Source organism: Neomonachus schauinslandi, chromosome 11, assembly GCF_002201575.2.
Source record: "Neomonachus schauinslandi chromosome 11, ASM220157v2, whole genome shotgun sequence".
Taxonomy (NCBI): domain Eukaryota; kingdom Metazoa; phylum Chordata; class Mammalia; order Carnivora; family Phocidae; genus Neomonachus; species Neomonachus schauinslandi.
This window is the reverse complement of record NC_058413.1, coordinates 74,750,310-74,765,660: the sequence shown is the minus strand read 5'-3', so window position 1 is coordinate 74,765,660 and position 15,351 is coordinate 74,750,310. Positions and strand designations below refer to the sequence as shown.

The following is a 15,351-nucleotide window of genomic DNA, read 5'->3' as shown; positions in this document are numbered from 1 at the left end:
ACCCCCCCTCCCCGCCCCGGCCCCTCTGACTCACCGCCAAAAGCTTTTGGGGTCATAAATTCTCTTATGATGTCATCCCATGCAGGGACCCTCCCTTTCTTCCAACACTTATCTTCCTTTTGCTGACTTCCCTTTCAGCTCTTCCCACTGTGCACACTGAAAATTCTTTTCCATTGTTAAAACAAAACAAAACAAAACCCTTCAGGCCTTCAGTGAAACCCGGTTCTCTCCTAAGAACATTTCCTTACTTGTATTCCTCTTAGGTAAACGACGGAGAAGCCCTGGGAGCATACCTCGAAACCATTAGGAAGCAGTGTCAGCATTATCTTGGTTCCAAACCACCTCTTTCAGCTTCTCCCCCCTCCTTTGAAAATTGCACCACTTAGCTTTTCTTGCCTTCGACGTGATCCCTCATGGCCGTCTGCCTGTATCCTGGTCACTTCCGCTCTAGACAGCTGCCTACTCTTCTCTTCTTCCCAACTCCTGCCATCGTCCCAGCAGATTTCAGCATTCCCGAAGGAAACACTTCAGACACTCCAGCTGTCAGCTTCCTGACCTCCAGTTTCATTAGCATTCCCCTTGGCTCCACTGAGGAAGGATTCCCATGGCCTCACCCTTGACCTTATCACCACCTCAAACTGTCCTACCAGTGAAATCTCAAACCCAGATATCACGCTCTCTTATCTACTTCCACCTTCCCCATTTCCTCACTCCCGCTAAACTGTCCTTCCTTATGAAGACCTCAACTCTCTTGACCTCTCTGCTGTTTCTTACTCTCTGCATGTCCTCTCACTACTGTTCTTTTTTTGATTTACCCAAACTGAATCTCCCGGTTGGCAGTTGGGATTACTCTTCTCTCATCAACACCTTCAGTTTCTTGATTTCTTTGTCCCATCTTGCATTGTTTGGGTTCTGAGTCTCCAGAAGTGGCTCCTGAGAGATTGAGCACAAGTCATTTACTCAAGAGGTGATTCTGGGAAGCACATGTAAAGGCACTGGCCAGTGAGACAGAGAAGGGAAGGAAGCCCCCCTGCAGGATGTGCTAAGAAGCAGTTTGCTGCTGTGGGCAGCGAGGGCTCCATCTGACCATGAATGTGTCTCAGAACCGCCCTTCCACCAGAGGCAGGGCAGGTAAGGTGTTTATCCACCAACATCCATGGGCCAGGGACTGAGAGTTCTCCCAGAGGAACTTCTTCCCTAGAATTCCTTGCTTCCCTTTTGTCTGAGGGCCAAGCCTGCTTCCAAAGCTGGAGAAAGGCCCCAGGCAGAAACACTTAGCTGCTTGTGTTGAGAAGCTGTCAGCATACACAGGAAATGTGAGTACCAGGAATATATGGATGAGGTACTGGCAGCATCTACTATGTTCATCTATCATGCAAACCTCTCAGTACCGGATTAATCTGGAAAGCTCCTTTCTGATTACTGACTGTATTTTTGTGCTATGATTAATATATGGTTTCTGATCTTGGCAGGACCCATCATTGACATTCTATGATCTTTTAGCTTGTTGCCTTTCTTTCATTTCTCTAGGAAGGAGAAAACTCGATATTTATTTATTTATTTATTTAAGATTTTATTTATTTATTTGACAGAGAGGATGAGAGCACAAGCCGGGGGAGCAGTAGAAGGAGAGGGAGAAGCAGGCTCCCTGCCGAGTCGGGAGCCCGATGTAGGGCTCGAACCCAGGTCCCCAGGACCATAACCTGAGCCAAAGGCAGACGCTTAACCATCTGAGCCACCCAGGTACCCCAAAACTCTATATTTAGAGTTAGGTAGGGTGAGTTCACATTCAGGCTCTGCCACTTTGTGAGTTTGGGCAGATATCAAACTTCTCCAAACCACACTTCCCTCTTCTGTAAAATCAGGATATTAATGTCAACTTGATTTTTGTTATTAAATCATTTGATAAAATAATAAATATACATATAATAAGACATGCATATAATATATATAACATAAACATATTTTATATCACATAGATACGCTGATATATGTCCTATCACAATGACTAACACATAACAGGAACTCATTAGCTCTTTATCGGCTTATTTATCTTCTCTTATTCAATCCTGATATTCTTAGCAAATGGCCTTGATTCATACTGCTCACAGAGAAAACATACCATCTACTCCTAACTCCACATCTTTTCAACACCCTCCCAACAGAGAATACCTGTCCTGTGTTTACACATTCCTTGAGTCTCCCAGGGAGGGATGCTCTTCCTGTTCAAGTGTAACCTTTACCTCAGCTCTTTCCTATTCCTCCAGAACTTCATATCATCAGTTGCCAGCATCCCCCTGCTACACCCTCAGCCTGACGATCTTCACTGTTTTTCTTCAGAGGGCTTTCTTTAAAGTGTTATAATCACTTGGCATGTATGTACATTTTCATTTTTACTTTAGCCCAGTCAGAATATGTAGCATACTGTGCATTCATTGAAGCAGAAGATGTCCTTCTATCACATAGCTGCCAAGAGGGCAGTGTCGCAGAAAGTCATGTTGTTTTCAACATGATCAGACCTGAGAGACAGAAAACTACACTATTTCTATGCCCTGGGTATAGTAGGTTTCCAGGAAATTGGGAGAAGCTATGAGAAGATGAATATGGGGTGTAGATGACAGGTAAAATGTGGGAGTTAGGGTAGGGGGTAAGATTATCTTTAAAGCTAATCTTTAAAAATCAAGGAACAGAAAATCCCTAGGTGCACTTAAAAAGAAATTTTAGCATGTGGGGTATTTCTGTATTTTCCTCCATTATACAAAACATCATTGGCATACCAAAAATATTTTTTATAAAGTGTTTAGACTCTAGGATGGTGAAGACAAAAAACAGGTTGACAGACTGTACATAAAACTTTAGTAGGAGTTGCTTTCTATGGTAAATAAATACACTGAAAAAATCTGTTCCTGTTATAGGTGCTGATTTACCATTAGTATTATTCTTTTTTTTCTGCAGATACTTATTGAGCGTGTACTCTGTGTACTTTCTCATTAAGGCTCTGCCATGCTCTACAGAGATTATGAAAAGGCAAGAACAGTAAGAAGAAGTTAATATTAGACTATACCATGTATAGAATGAATAACTGATCAGCTCAAACTTGTTCTTTTGATATCCCAGATGCTAGAGGCAAGGTCATATCACTGTTTCTCCTTTAATGGGAATTAATGAAGCATTTTCTGATGCTGACCAGACTTGTAATTGCTGTAATTTCATTGGTGATAAGCTTTGCAATTTTAAAAAGTGGAACGTGTTCTTTACTGTTTTTAAAGAAAATGGTTAACAGAAAAGAGAAATATTTCAAGTGACATTCTTAGTGGAATACAGTCCAAAATCAAAAGCTGCAGTGAAATCTTGAATTTTAATCAATAGTTGTATTTTGGGAGTAACATTGTTATTATTTGGAACTATTTGCAGATATTGTAAGATATAACAAATACCTATGTTAATATTCTTGGGAAGATGTTTTAAGTTAAAGCAAATACTTATGTTTTCAGCCCAATATCAAATCAGAAAATCCTGTAGTATTAAATATGAATTGGAATTCATGGTTATTTTTTCCAAAAACATAATTCTGTCCACAGAAGAGGGGAACAGTGAACACTCCTAATGCCTAAATTGTGGTCTCTTAATACCATTTTTACTAAAAGGAATAAGGGCTTTTTCACTAAAAGGTATCAGAGCTTTTTGGAAGAAGGGGCCATTCCAGAAACGTGGCCATAAATGTACAAGATGCACATGGGTGTTTTTGTTGACTTTGACTCCCCGTCTCAGCTGGGGTCCTGGCCCAGCCTCAGCCTTTCCCCACGTTGCAGTGGTTGTCGACCTCAGTGATACTTTTGCCAAAAAAGCTCATAGAGCCTGCTATGCGTGCAGATGGGTGGACAAGATTCATTGCTTTTAGTTACAGAAGAGCTTGACGACGTTGCTTGGGCACCGCAATAAGGATTCAGTTCATGTGAGGATTCTACTGGGGACTTAGAGACGAAGCAAAGGAAGCATTTATCCTCTTTTGCCTCAATTATCCCATCTGTCCAGTGGATGTCATGCTGTTTTTCCTTTATCATTCAAGGGCCAACTCAAATATCTCAAATACTTTCTTGGCCACCAATCCAAAGAATTTTTTTTCCTTTGCCCATTGAGATGTGGAACAATTAGCAAGGCTCATAGTTCTGCATTCTTTAAACACTACTTGAAATTCATCAGTGAGTAAAATTCTCCCTTCTTTTTCTTATTCTTATTCTATATTTCACCATGAATTTTTTTGCCTGTCAGTTGGGCACTTTGGGATGGCATTTTTCAACTTGTTGGCCATGACCCATTAGTTGGTCATGAAATCAAATTCGTGAGTTATTACCAACATTTAAAAAAATGAAATAGAATAGAAATTAGTATGTTGCATATAGGAAGAGTATTATTTTCCGAAATTTGTTCCAGTTGTGTGTATGTGTGTGTTCTGGGGTATGATCTAAGATGTATCCCTTGCTGTGGGTTATAGTCAAACAGTTTGAAAGCCACTGTTTCAGGGGGATGCAAAGCCTACAAAGAAGAATGTGTTACAGATGAATGATTAACAATATACTTGAGTATTATTATTGAAGCTACTGCTTTAGTTTGTTTTTACCACCACCATCAAAGAGCCCTATGGTGCATGTATGCTCGTGTGTGTGTGTGTGTGTGTGTGTGTGTGTTTCAACAGCAGAACAGTGGTAATTTGAATGAACCACAATGTAGTTTAATACTCAGTTGGGATTTTATCAAATAACATGACTGCACATTTAAATTACTATTGTGCCGCCAGGTTAAGTAATAACATAGACTTCTGAGGGTCTTGGAATAAAACAGATTCCAGATGATGGGCATTTAGTTCTCAGGGCTTGTATTTCAAGAGAATTCTGAGGCCTTCAGCAGCATATCTTAGTGTGTATTGAGTTCTATTTACAGCTCATCTCACTTGGGCTTGCAGGAAGCAGTTTTGAATGTATTTGGTGTGAATCTGGGCTTACAAATGAATTAGAAAAATGTCAATTCATTTTTGTTTCTAAAGATAGTAAAGCATTTTAATCCTGTCTCTGTTTTTATTGAAAGTTTATTCACCTGTGGTTTTTCTATAACTCTTTCAAACTCTCTTAAAATATCAGTGTTTTCAGAAAAATTCTGACCATTGCAAAAGTGAATTCGTAATAGAAATTAAATTTGCATATTTCAAAGTTAATTCCAAACTAAATAGGGCTTTCATTCACCTGGTGTTACCTCAGTTTTGGTGGAGTGTCTGACTAAATTTTAGCTGGACAAGATCATATGAAAATGTATTTCTATAGCTGGGAGAAATTCCTAAATATGCCCTTATGATGATGCTATGGTCCTCTCACTGAATTCGGTCTTGGCCAAAGGGAACAAAGTTAATTTGTTTTTCAAATACCTCACTTCCGAGTATATTTTCTTGGTGGTTAAATATACGAAGCCTTGGACTCAGACAGCCTGGGTTCCCAAATCCCATGCCACCATTTATTAGCTTTGTGACAGATAGCAATTTTCTTAGCCTCTGAGCCCTATTTTCTTCGTCTGTAAAATGGAGATAGAGTGCTTATGTTATAGTGTTGATAAATTGAGGCAATGTATGCAAATATGGTAAGATCTCAATAAATACTACCTCTTTGTTTATTCTGGGAGAGATTCTCTTCTTATCACAACTGTATTAGAACTAGGTGAAGTTGAAATTCTTGACCTGTGCAATATTTGTTCACTGTACCTCTGAATAGAGAGTGAGCTCCTTAAGAATAGTGATCTCTGTCATCTTTTTCCTTTGGAATTCCCCACAGTTCTCCTTTGTAAAACTCCACATAGAAGGTGCTCATCGTAAGATGTTGATCATTGAACAACTAATGAAAATGTGCAGACTTTTTTTTTTTTTTTTTTTTAAAGATTTTATTTATTTATTTGAGAGAGCGAGAGTGAGAGAGAGCAAGCACATGAGAGGGGGTAGGGTCAGAGGGAGAAGCAGACTCCCCGCCGAGCAGGGAGCCCGATGTGGGACTCGATCCCGGGACTCCAGGATCATGACCTGAGCCGAAGGCAGTCGCTTAACCAACTGAGCCACCCAGGCGCCCCAGACTTTTTTTTTTTTTAAGATTTTATTTATTTATTTGACAGAGACAGCGAGAGAGGGAATACAAGCAGGGGGAGTGGGAGTGGGAAAAGCGGGCCTCCCGCTGAGCACGGAGCCCCATGCAGGGCTCGATCCCAGGACCCTGGGATCATGACTTGAGTCGAAGGCAGACGCTTAATGACTGAGCCACCCAGGCGCCCCGAAAATGCGCAGACTTTCACAAAATGATGATTTGTTTCTTTTTCTTCTACCCCAAGTTTACCACGTGGCTTTGGTGTTCTGCGCAACCACCTCTTCGCAACTGATTGATGTGCATAAAAAAAAAAAAAAGTAAATGTTCTCTTACAGTGGGTTACGTCTGATAAGAGAACATCCTTGTTCCAGAGGAGAGAAAATTTAGTCTCAGCTGTTTGTAACGTGTTTCTGGAGCTGGCATTGTTTGCAAAAGAAAAATATTTGAGCTTGGCATTTGTGTAAGTTTCTCTTATGATGTACTTACTTCTAGGGGACAGGGAACTGCTTTGGGGCGAGGATAATTAAGAACGAACATATCAGTCTTTTGAAGAACTGTTTAAAAATGAAAGCTAAGCTAATGCTGAAAATAATACTTAAAATTCACTGGTCTCCCTCCAAAGTAATTTCTGAACTTTGGGCATTCAGCATTTATTTTCTAGCTGCAACTGGATAGTCAGCTCTTGCCTGGGCAGCCAAGGTTAAATAAAGAGCTAAGAAAGGATTTGGCCACTCTACTTAGACTGCTAGACTCTGGATGTTTGGGCCATTTAGAATTCACTGGATCTTTCCATAGTTTTCATCTCTGCTACATATATAAGATCTGCAAAATTTTCATCTTTATTTGAAACATTGACCAGTCTGTTCACATGTGACTCTCTTTCACTGTAAGTCCCTCAGATCGGGCTGCCACACGTGAATGGCATGCTATCGAAGTGATTATTGTTCTGCAGAATGTTCCTGTGGGCTGTAAGGCTGTGTCTAATTTTTTCAGCCTGACGTTTTTGAGGGTCCCTACTGCTTCAATCTTAAAGGTTGAAGTTCTGCTGTTGTTGCTATTTCCTCTGAGTTTGCTATGCTTCAGACTTGCTCTTTTTAGTAAAGCTTTTGACATTTTTATAGTTATTATCTTAATGTGCATCCAAAAAGTTGTATGATTTAACATGCTTCCGACGACCAAAAATGCAACACTGTGCCCTGACTCCCGTTTCAGCAGATGAGAGACTGAGGAGAATTATTCACTCTGTTGAATGGTTTCAAAGATATAACATAATTTTACAAGATAGGATTACAGTGGGGGTTTTTGTTTGTTTGTTTGATCAAAACACTCTGCCACAGGCTCACACTTACAGCGAATAAGTGGATTAAAATGGACATGCTCGGGGCGCCTGGGTGGCTCGGACGGTTGGGCGTCTGCCTTCGGCTCAGGTCGTGATCCCGGAGTCCTGGGATCGAGTCCCGCATCAGGCTCCCTGCTCCTTGGGAGCCTGCTTCTCCCTCTGCTTCTCTCTCTCTCTCTCTGTCTCTCATGAATAAATAAAATCTTTAAAAAAAAAAAAAAATGGACATGCTCCAGATTTTTAGTATGGGTAATACTTTTAGTGAACTAGGCAGAAACTCTGATTATGGATGCTTTAGTAGGGACATGACAAAAGTCACATCATGTCCATTTTCATGAGAGATTCTTTTTAAGGACTAGATGGTTGCATATGACTTCATAGTTGTTGTTTAAAAAATGTCCATATCCTAAGTTATGGAGAACCTTTTCAAGCGTGCTATACATGGTAACTTTTTACTTTTTATTTGAAAGGCAGTATAGTATTGGAAAAAATCGCATGTAAAATAGAAAATCCGCAAATAAAGATCTAGTCCTGTAGTGCATATGCTTTCTCTAATTTGAATTGACCCAGGGATGCCCCCTTTGTAGTTTGGAGCTGCCTTCTGTGAGACAGCTAGACTTTGTTCCCCATTTCTCCACTTGTCTTTATATCCCATTCCCGTAAACTCACACGGGGCTGTGAAAAGAGCAGATTTATTTATGAATTTGCCTACCATCATGATAGCCATATATTGATGCACTGCAAAGAAGAGATGAATAGCAAAAGATCAGGTTGTTACTGCAAAGGGACGGGATAGTCTTAAAGTGTTGCTGGGAATGACTAACCCAGCTAAATGAGTTTTTGGCAACAGATGTCAAAGGAAATTTCTACATAGGAGAGGCATGGCGGAGTACAGCAGTGGAAAGAGCCTGACTGTCAGAGTCAGATAGACCCGAGTTTACATAATGACTGCTCTATTTAATAGTTATAGACTCGGGCAAGATGAATTAATTATTCCTGGTCTCAGTTTTCTTGTGTATTAAATGGGATAATAACATGATTGCTGCTAGGATTAAATGGGGGGAAAAAAAAAAGTATAGCAGTTAGTCCAGTGCCCAGGCCATAGGGAACATTCGGTAGATGAAAATTCATTTCCTTTCCTCTACAGAACTTTCTTCTTTTTATGGAATTTCCATATTCTTGCTACCCAAACTATTATTTTTAAGACCCCTTAGAGTGCTAAAATTTTATATGATTCCATGATAAAGCCGATTTTGTACATTGGACCAATTCTATCATATGCCGCCTTACTGAACAGTAAATATGATCAGCTGGAAGAGGAAGGAACTGATTGAGCTGAGTTCCTTCTGGGGGTGACAAGAGTAGCTTTGTGCTACCGGGTAAGATGGTGCATGGTACCAACATGCAGGAGATCATTTGTTACGTGCATTTACTAAGTGGTGAGACAGCATTAGTACTCAGGTATCCTAAAAATTCCTAAGAAGAATGTTTCTCCTAATATATAAATGTTAAAATAGAGACTCGCATGCTGCATAAAGATATTCTTCAGCACACAGATCGACAGTAGGAGAAAACCAGCCATCCCAGGATCCAAAGGTGATATGCATCCAGGAGGTGAAGGTCATAATAGCAAGTAATTGTCTTTTACAATGATAGACATGCCATACCCTTCAAAGAGACCATGGTTAGCAGTATTTTCTGAATAAAAAGTTGATGCGTGTGCTCCGTCCACACACACACACACACACACACACTATACATACATATACACACACACACACAAATATCACACATATAATACATAGACAAGATGCAGAAGGCAGATATAAATGATAAATTTCTGCTTCCAAAAAGAAGCCTTCAGTAAAATAATGTCAATAAAAGTGAAAATAAAAACTGTAGAATGGAAGGGAAAGATAAAAGCAGAGTTTTAAGTCACATGAACTAAGATTTCACTTATCTGGACATTATTTTTCCTAAAACCTCAACAACATAGAATATAGCTAAGAAACAGCCAGTAAGCTTGTGAGGAACTAATATAGATGCCAGCCATACAGTTATCAGAAAACACAGTTCTGTTTTCTAAATCCTTATTTAGCTAACAAATTTTTATTTCATGTTACCTCCGCAAAAAGTGACAAGCCTGATCAGACGGAGGGAGGCAGAAACATTATAAAAATCAAAATAAAACAGAAAAACCCAGTAACCAGAAACTATGGTACATGGCGTTACAGGTGAACTGTGGGGGCCATTTTCTGACACGGTACAATAATTATTGGTAATAATGGTGGTTTGAGTTATTTAGACATAGGTTATATTGTGGTCAAGATACTCCTTAAGAAAGTAGACAGTTATACAAGACCATTTCACAAAGGTCTCCACCCCAATTTGTGAAAGGAAGAAAAGTTGGCACTTCAAGGGTAAATAGCAAATATCTAAAAATTTTATTATAGGAAATAATATCTCATGAGGATTTGTGAGGATTTATAATGCATTTGTGGATTAAGGAGGTAGAGTGTGGTTCAGGCAACATGGAGCACATGAAGACCTTGAAATCTTGGTGGTCTCACGAGTCTGCTTGGCTGCTCTGCTTCCGTCGGGCTAGCCTGGCCGATGGACCATCTATGGGGATGAACTGTGCTTATTCTCAGTCTCATACAGGAAGCAGAATGGAAGCAACACTGTTATTTTGGCAGCAGCACTAACATTAATAGTAGCAGTAGCATCAATTACTATTTAATGAGCCACATTCTCCCCACTGTCTCTTTCAAGCCACCAGGGTACCATTTTGTGCAGTAGAGTGGTAAATCAAATGGTGCTCTACTGGGCTGAAAGAGTAACTGCATCTCCCCTAGAGTTCAACTTATTACCTGAGAGCCAGAAAAACTTTGGGGGGAATAAAGGCCATTAAGTACCCCCAGGGTGTAAGATATTGCCCAAAGCACCAACATTTCCTCATTATTTTATAGGACAAAATGGACATCAGCCATCAAGAAGAGGTGGTCGGAGGATACTTGATATTCATTCTCTGCTAAAGGCTAACAAAGGAATAAAAATCCACTATAAGTTTCAGAAAAGTGAGGAAGGTTAGAGGACTTTTTCCCTGATTCCAATTATTAATTTAGTTTGGATTTATGCCCAGTCTCCTCCCAAGCATTAAGTCATTTTCATAATAAAAGGGACATTAAATGATAAAAATGCTTCAAAATGATCACAGAAAGGAAGTTCTGCCCCTTTGAATATACGATGTGTGTACCCAGTTCAATGAGAATGTTATAGACACACCAAATATAAGTACATGAGGCCAAATAAAAAACGTGCTCCGAAAAATCAATAAAATCAATCTAACCATAGTACCCTGTTCTACCTACACTTCATATTCTACTGTTCTCTCAAAACTGTCCCAGGTTAGCTAGGTTTATGAATTTCTATTAATTTAAATAAATACCCAGAGTAAGATGTTTAATGATTCTATGACTGTAAGTATAGCCTGCTCTTAAGAAAAGTTTGATGTCTTTAGGTGTCTAAAGGAATCAAGAGGGTTTGCATTTATGGATATATTAAAAATCTGGATATTATTCTATCAGAATCTATATCAAATCTATCAGCAACTACAAATGATTTATTCATTCATTCACACATGAGTTATATGGAAGTCCACAGACATTTATGAATGCCTACTAAGATTCTAGGCAATGTAAGTATAAGGATTTGTTCCTTGACATGAAGAATCGATACTTTCCTGTTAATTTTGTCTAATCCATCTAATCATATAAAAGTGCAGTTATTCTTGCCTAATCGACTCACAGTTAAATCCAAACGCAGTCCGTTAGGTGAGATTAGGTTCTGCATAGAGTTAACCAGAAAGTTTCAATCTAAGCTCAGCAGTCTTTTCCCAGTCATGGTTTTAGAAGTCAAGTTTCATGTAGAACTGAGTGCTTTGCTATCCCTCCAAGCTTTTTTCTGTCCTTCTGCCATTTCATGACTAAAGTACTCAGTTGAAAGATGGTTAGAAAATGAAGCAGGCTTTATCCATATCACTTCCACCTTTCCCCATGACGACTTTCTGTCCCTAAGGGCATCGCTACAGCATCGCTACAGCCGTGCAGGTGGAAAAATACAAAGTTAGTTATCAAAACACATATATCAAGAATTCAACATGTGCTGGCTTGGCTTATTAGTGGGAAAATTATAATTTTAACTGAAAAAAATTTGATTCTGCATTTAGGTATCATCCTTCCAGAAAGACCTTCATTTAAATGGATAGTAGGAAAACCTTTTGAGTTTTGCCAAACTTTCTGGAGATCATTAAAACCAATTTAAATTCATAATACCCAAGTGTTTGTATGCCACATATTTACCAGCCTCATAGCTTAAATTCATATTGTACGTTAATGAGGAGTCAGACTTGATATTACATGAATAATCATGGTATTACCATTTGCTACTTAGTGGTTTGATTTTCACTGTACAGCCTAGTTAGAAAATGTGCTTATCTGTTTTATACCTTGTTCTAGATGATATCCAGTTAACATAATCTACAAAACAGTAGATAGCCTCAAGTAACGGTATCCTGATCACATTAGAAGATACTACACATTTGCTCTGAACTCTGAATTCTTTCTTTTCTTTTTTTTTTTTTTGCCATCAACTATTTCCATATATTAAGGAGGGATAGAATATTTCCTGTGGTTTTCAAGTGGTTTCCAAGATTTGTCATTCAGATTTATAACACCCAATGTAAAATATTTCAGTGACAGTAAAAAGGATACTATTCCACTTAGTCTCAGAGTTCATGTGAAGCCCTTTTGGGATTCAGTGTCTCAGTTCCACAAAAATTGCAAGCAATGATGCAGCTGATAGCTATTCCTGTCATTCATTCTCTGTGAGTTAGTATTAAAATGAAGGATTGGTTTTTCCTTAACTTTTTAATCTGCTGTTTAATCTCCTTACATGGAATTAAACAATACAATAATCACAATAATATTTATATTACAGATATACGTGACTATAAATAAATATACATAAACATAGAAAATATTACCAGAAGAAGAGTATTACAATGGCAAGAACATCTAAAAGTAACACCAATGCTTGATTCTTCCACTTACTAAGATGACTTTGAAAATTTAATGACTCTGCTTTATAGTTCAGTTACTATGAAATAATCTTCTCTCACTAGATTGTCTGTTAAGACTGTTCCAGCCCTCTATGTTTTGATTCTAAAATAAATATTACATTTGAAATTTCTATACTCCTGTTAGAAATGTTTTAAACCAAAACATATAGGACGAAACCCACAATAGATGTTTCTCTAATGCATTTATGTGAAATTAAAGTTTCTTAGCTTATTTTTGCTTTAGGTTGTCAGTTCTAGTCAAAAGACCCCTGGTAAGGCACTGGCCACTAGAAAGGCAACCAATGCTGAACTTTGTTTTGCTTTAAAAAAAAAATGTATCCCATCCAAGGAAGGAAGGAGACATATGCATTCACATAATCCCCCTTACATCCTCCAGAGGGTTTTCATCAGATGAATTTCCCCCAAAGGGCCTCTTAGCTACCAACAGTTTCTCTTTAGGACATATATATTTCTGACTGTGGTCATTTGTTAGAGAATTTTAGCAGATGTTGTTAATCAAATACATTTAAGAGAGCTATTGCTTTTCACTTTCTCCCATGGTGTAACACTCTTATAATAACAGGTTGTCTGGGGACCCCTTTATGAAAATACCTGATGACAATAATCTTTATTCTTCTGAGTTCAGTTAACATCTTTTCTGTCTCTGATCCGATAAGTGCTAACTGTGGGTATCTTTGCACAATATCTCCATTTAAGTCCATTCATTTTCAGCCTGGGAACAGTCCATTAGGCTGTGCTCTCTTGTGAATTCACAGCTCCTTTTATTTGGCTCTAGAGTACACAACTATCCATGACTGCAAAATTTGGGGGCCACATCAAGATCACCGAATGATATGCCGACCATGTAAAGATATGTTTAAATTGCCTAGTTCCACGCTGGAATGGTTGAATGAATTTTTGTTCCAGAGATTGATTAGAATGCTTATACGGAACAAAACTTATTTGCCATTCTTGCCACATATTTTTCATGAGACCAGGTCATAAGTAGATGCATTTTGACATACTGGGGAATTAGCGTAGTCATTTATTCAACCAACATTCATTAATAGCTTGCTTTGTGGCAAATCTATAATAAGAATGATAAAAATGAATGATGTTAGCTACAATTTATTGAATGCCCACTACATCCCAGTTTCTAGGCCCTTTTTATATACGAAGAATAACAGTTTAAGAAATGATATCTCTTCTTCCCCTAGTGGGGTTCACATTCTAAGGGTGAGGAGACAAGCACAAAAGCAAATATTTGTGATATGAGCTAAAAGAGAAATATGAGTGGAGGGGGTTCAGTGTTTTGGTTAAGTAGCAGAGCATTAGATGTCAGGATGTTGGTTTATGTGGTTGGAATCCTTGCTCAATACTGGCTTCGTAGCTGTGTAGTTCCTTAACCTCTCTCTGTGGTTGAATGCCTTCATTTGTAGAATGGGCATTATCAGAGCCAACAGATGGCCGCATAGGCCGTGCACTGCACGCTCCCTGCAGCCCATATATGGCATCATTCAGTAGTCAGCGGTAGGTACTTCGTAAGCTAGTGATGAGGATTAACAGGACATATTTTAAAAGTGCTTAGACAGTGCCTGGCACCTTACAGGTTCGGAGTAAATGGTGATTATTACTGTAAAATGATGAGTTAGGGGAACTGATTTATTCTTCATCAGGGAAAAGTATTCATGGAGATTTATTTTTAAGACAGAGAAGACATTGATCCAAACTCATGTCGTTCTTTCATCAGTCCCGCCACTGTGGGGGCCACTCTTCCCGGAAAACTAAAGCTGCATTGCTAGCAGAGTTCTAGTCCTACATAGTTGGAGTTCAAAATCTGTTTTTAAGCTGAACTAAGTGGTGTCCCGGGTACTTTAGCACCATCAGACTGGCACTGGCCCTCAAGACCTAGAAGAGGGGCGCCTGGGTGGCTCAGTCGTTAAGCGTCTGCCTTCGGCTCAGGTCATGATCCCAGGGTCCTGGGATCGAGTCCCGCATCGGGCTCCCTGCTCGGCAGGAAGCCTGCTTCTCCCTCTCCCGCTCCCCCTGCTTGTGTTCCTGCTCTCACTGTCTCTCTCTCTGTCAAATAAATAAATAAAATCTTTAAAAAAAAAAAAAAAGACCTAGAAGAACTATTGCAATCATAAGGAAGCAGGCAGATTCACTGTTATATTTCCAAATCTCACATTTGGAAAATTGCTTATCAGTTCAGTTTTGAGGACCAAGAGGGAAAAAAAACATTATTATCTGGAAAAGTGAAACCATTAAATGAAGTAGGAAGACTGGGATAGGGGTGGAAGACAGGCTAAAGATGGCAATGTTTGATTTGGAATATGTGGAATTAGAGGTATTAACAGGTGAAATAGCCAGGTAGAAACATTTGTTGAGCAGTTAAAATATGGATCCAGGCCTCTGGAAAAGTTTCATATCCAGGGACAACAATTTAAAAGCTACACACATGTCTTTGAGGATGAAATTTGTGGGGGTGGAAATTCTTGCTAAGTAGATAAACTGAAAGTGGTATCCATTAGGAATTGCCTATATTTTGAGGGTATGGGTAGAGAAAAGGTTTTCCTTTCAACTAGTAGGCAAGGGGAAAAGGAATCTTCAGAACGAGGGTAATATATAGTATCAAATGCTACAGAGAGATATAAGAGGATGAGGACAGGAAGAAAAACTTGATAATTAGAAGGACATATATGACCATCTAGAGGGCAAAGTGACAGATAATTTTCGTCAAGTTTTGAGAATGGAAGATAATTACAGATTGAGCA

At 39.0% G+C, this 15,351-nt stretch overlaps 1 protein-coding gene and 1 pseudogene across 1 annotated transcript in view; one reads left to right on the top strand and one right to left on the bottom strand.

The window, feature by feature from the left end:
* LOC110571001 overlaps positions 1 to 895 on the bottom strand; it is an 8,174-nt pseudogene extending 7,279 nt beyond the window's left edge.
* MAML2 (mastermind like transcriptional coactivator 2) overlaps positions 1 to 15,351 on the top strand; it is a 336,388-nt gene that overhangs the window by 40,383 nt on the left and 280,654 nt on the right. The window lies entirely within an intron of this gene.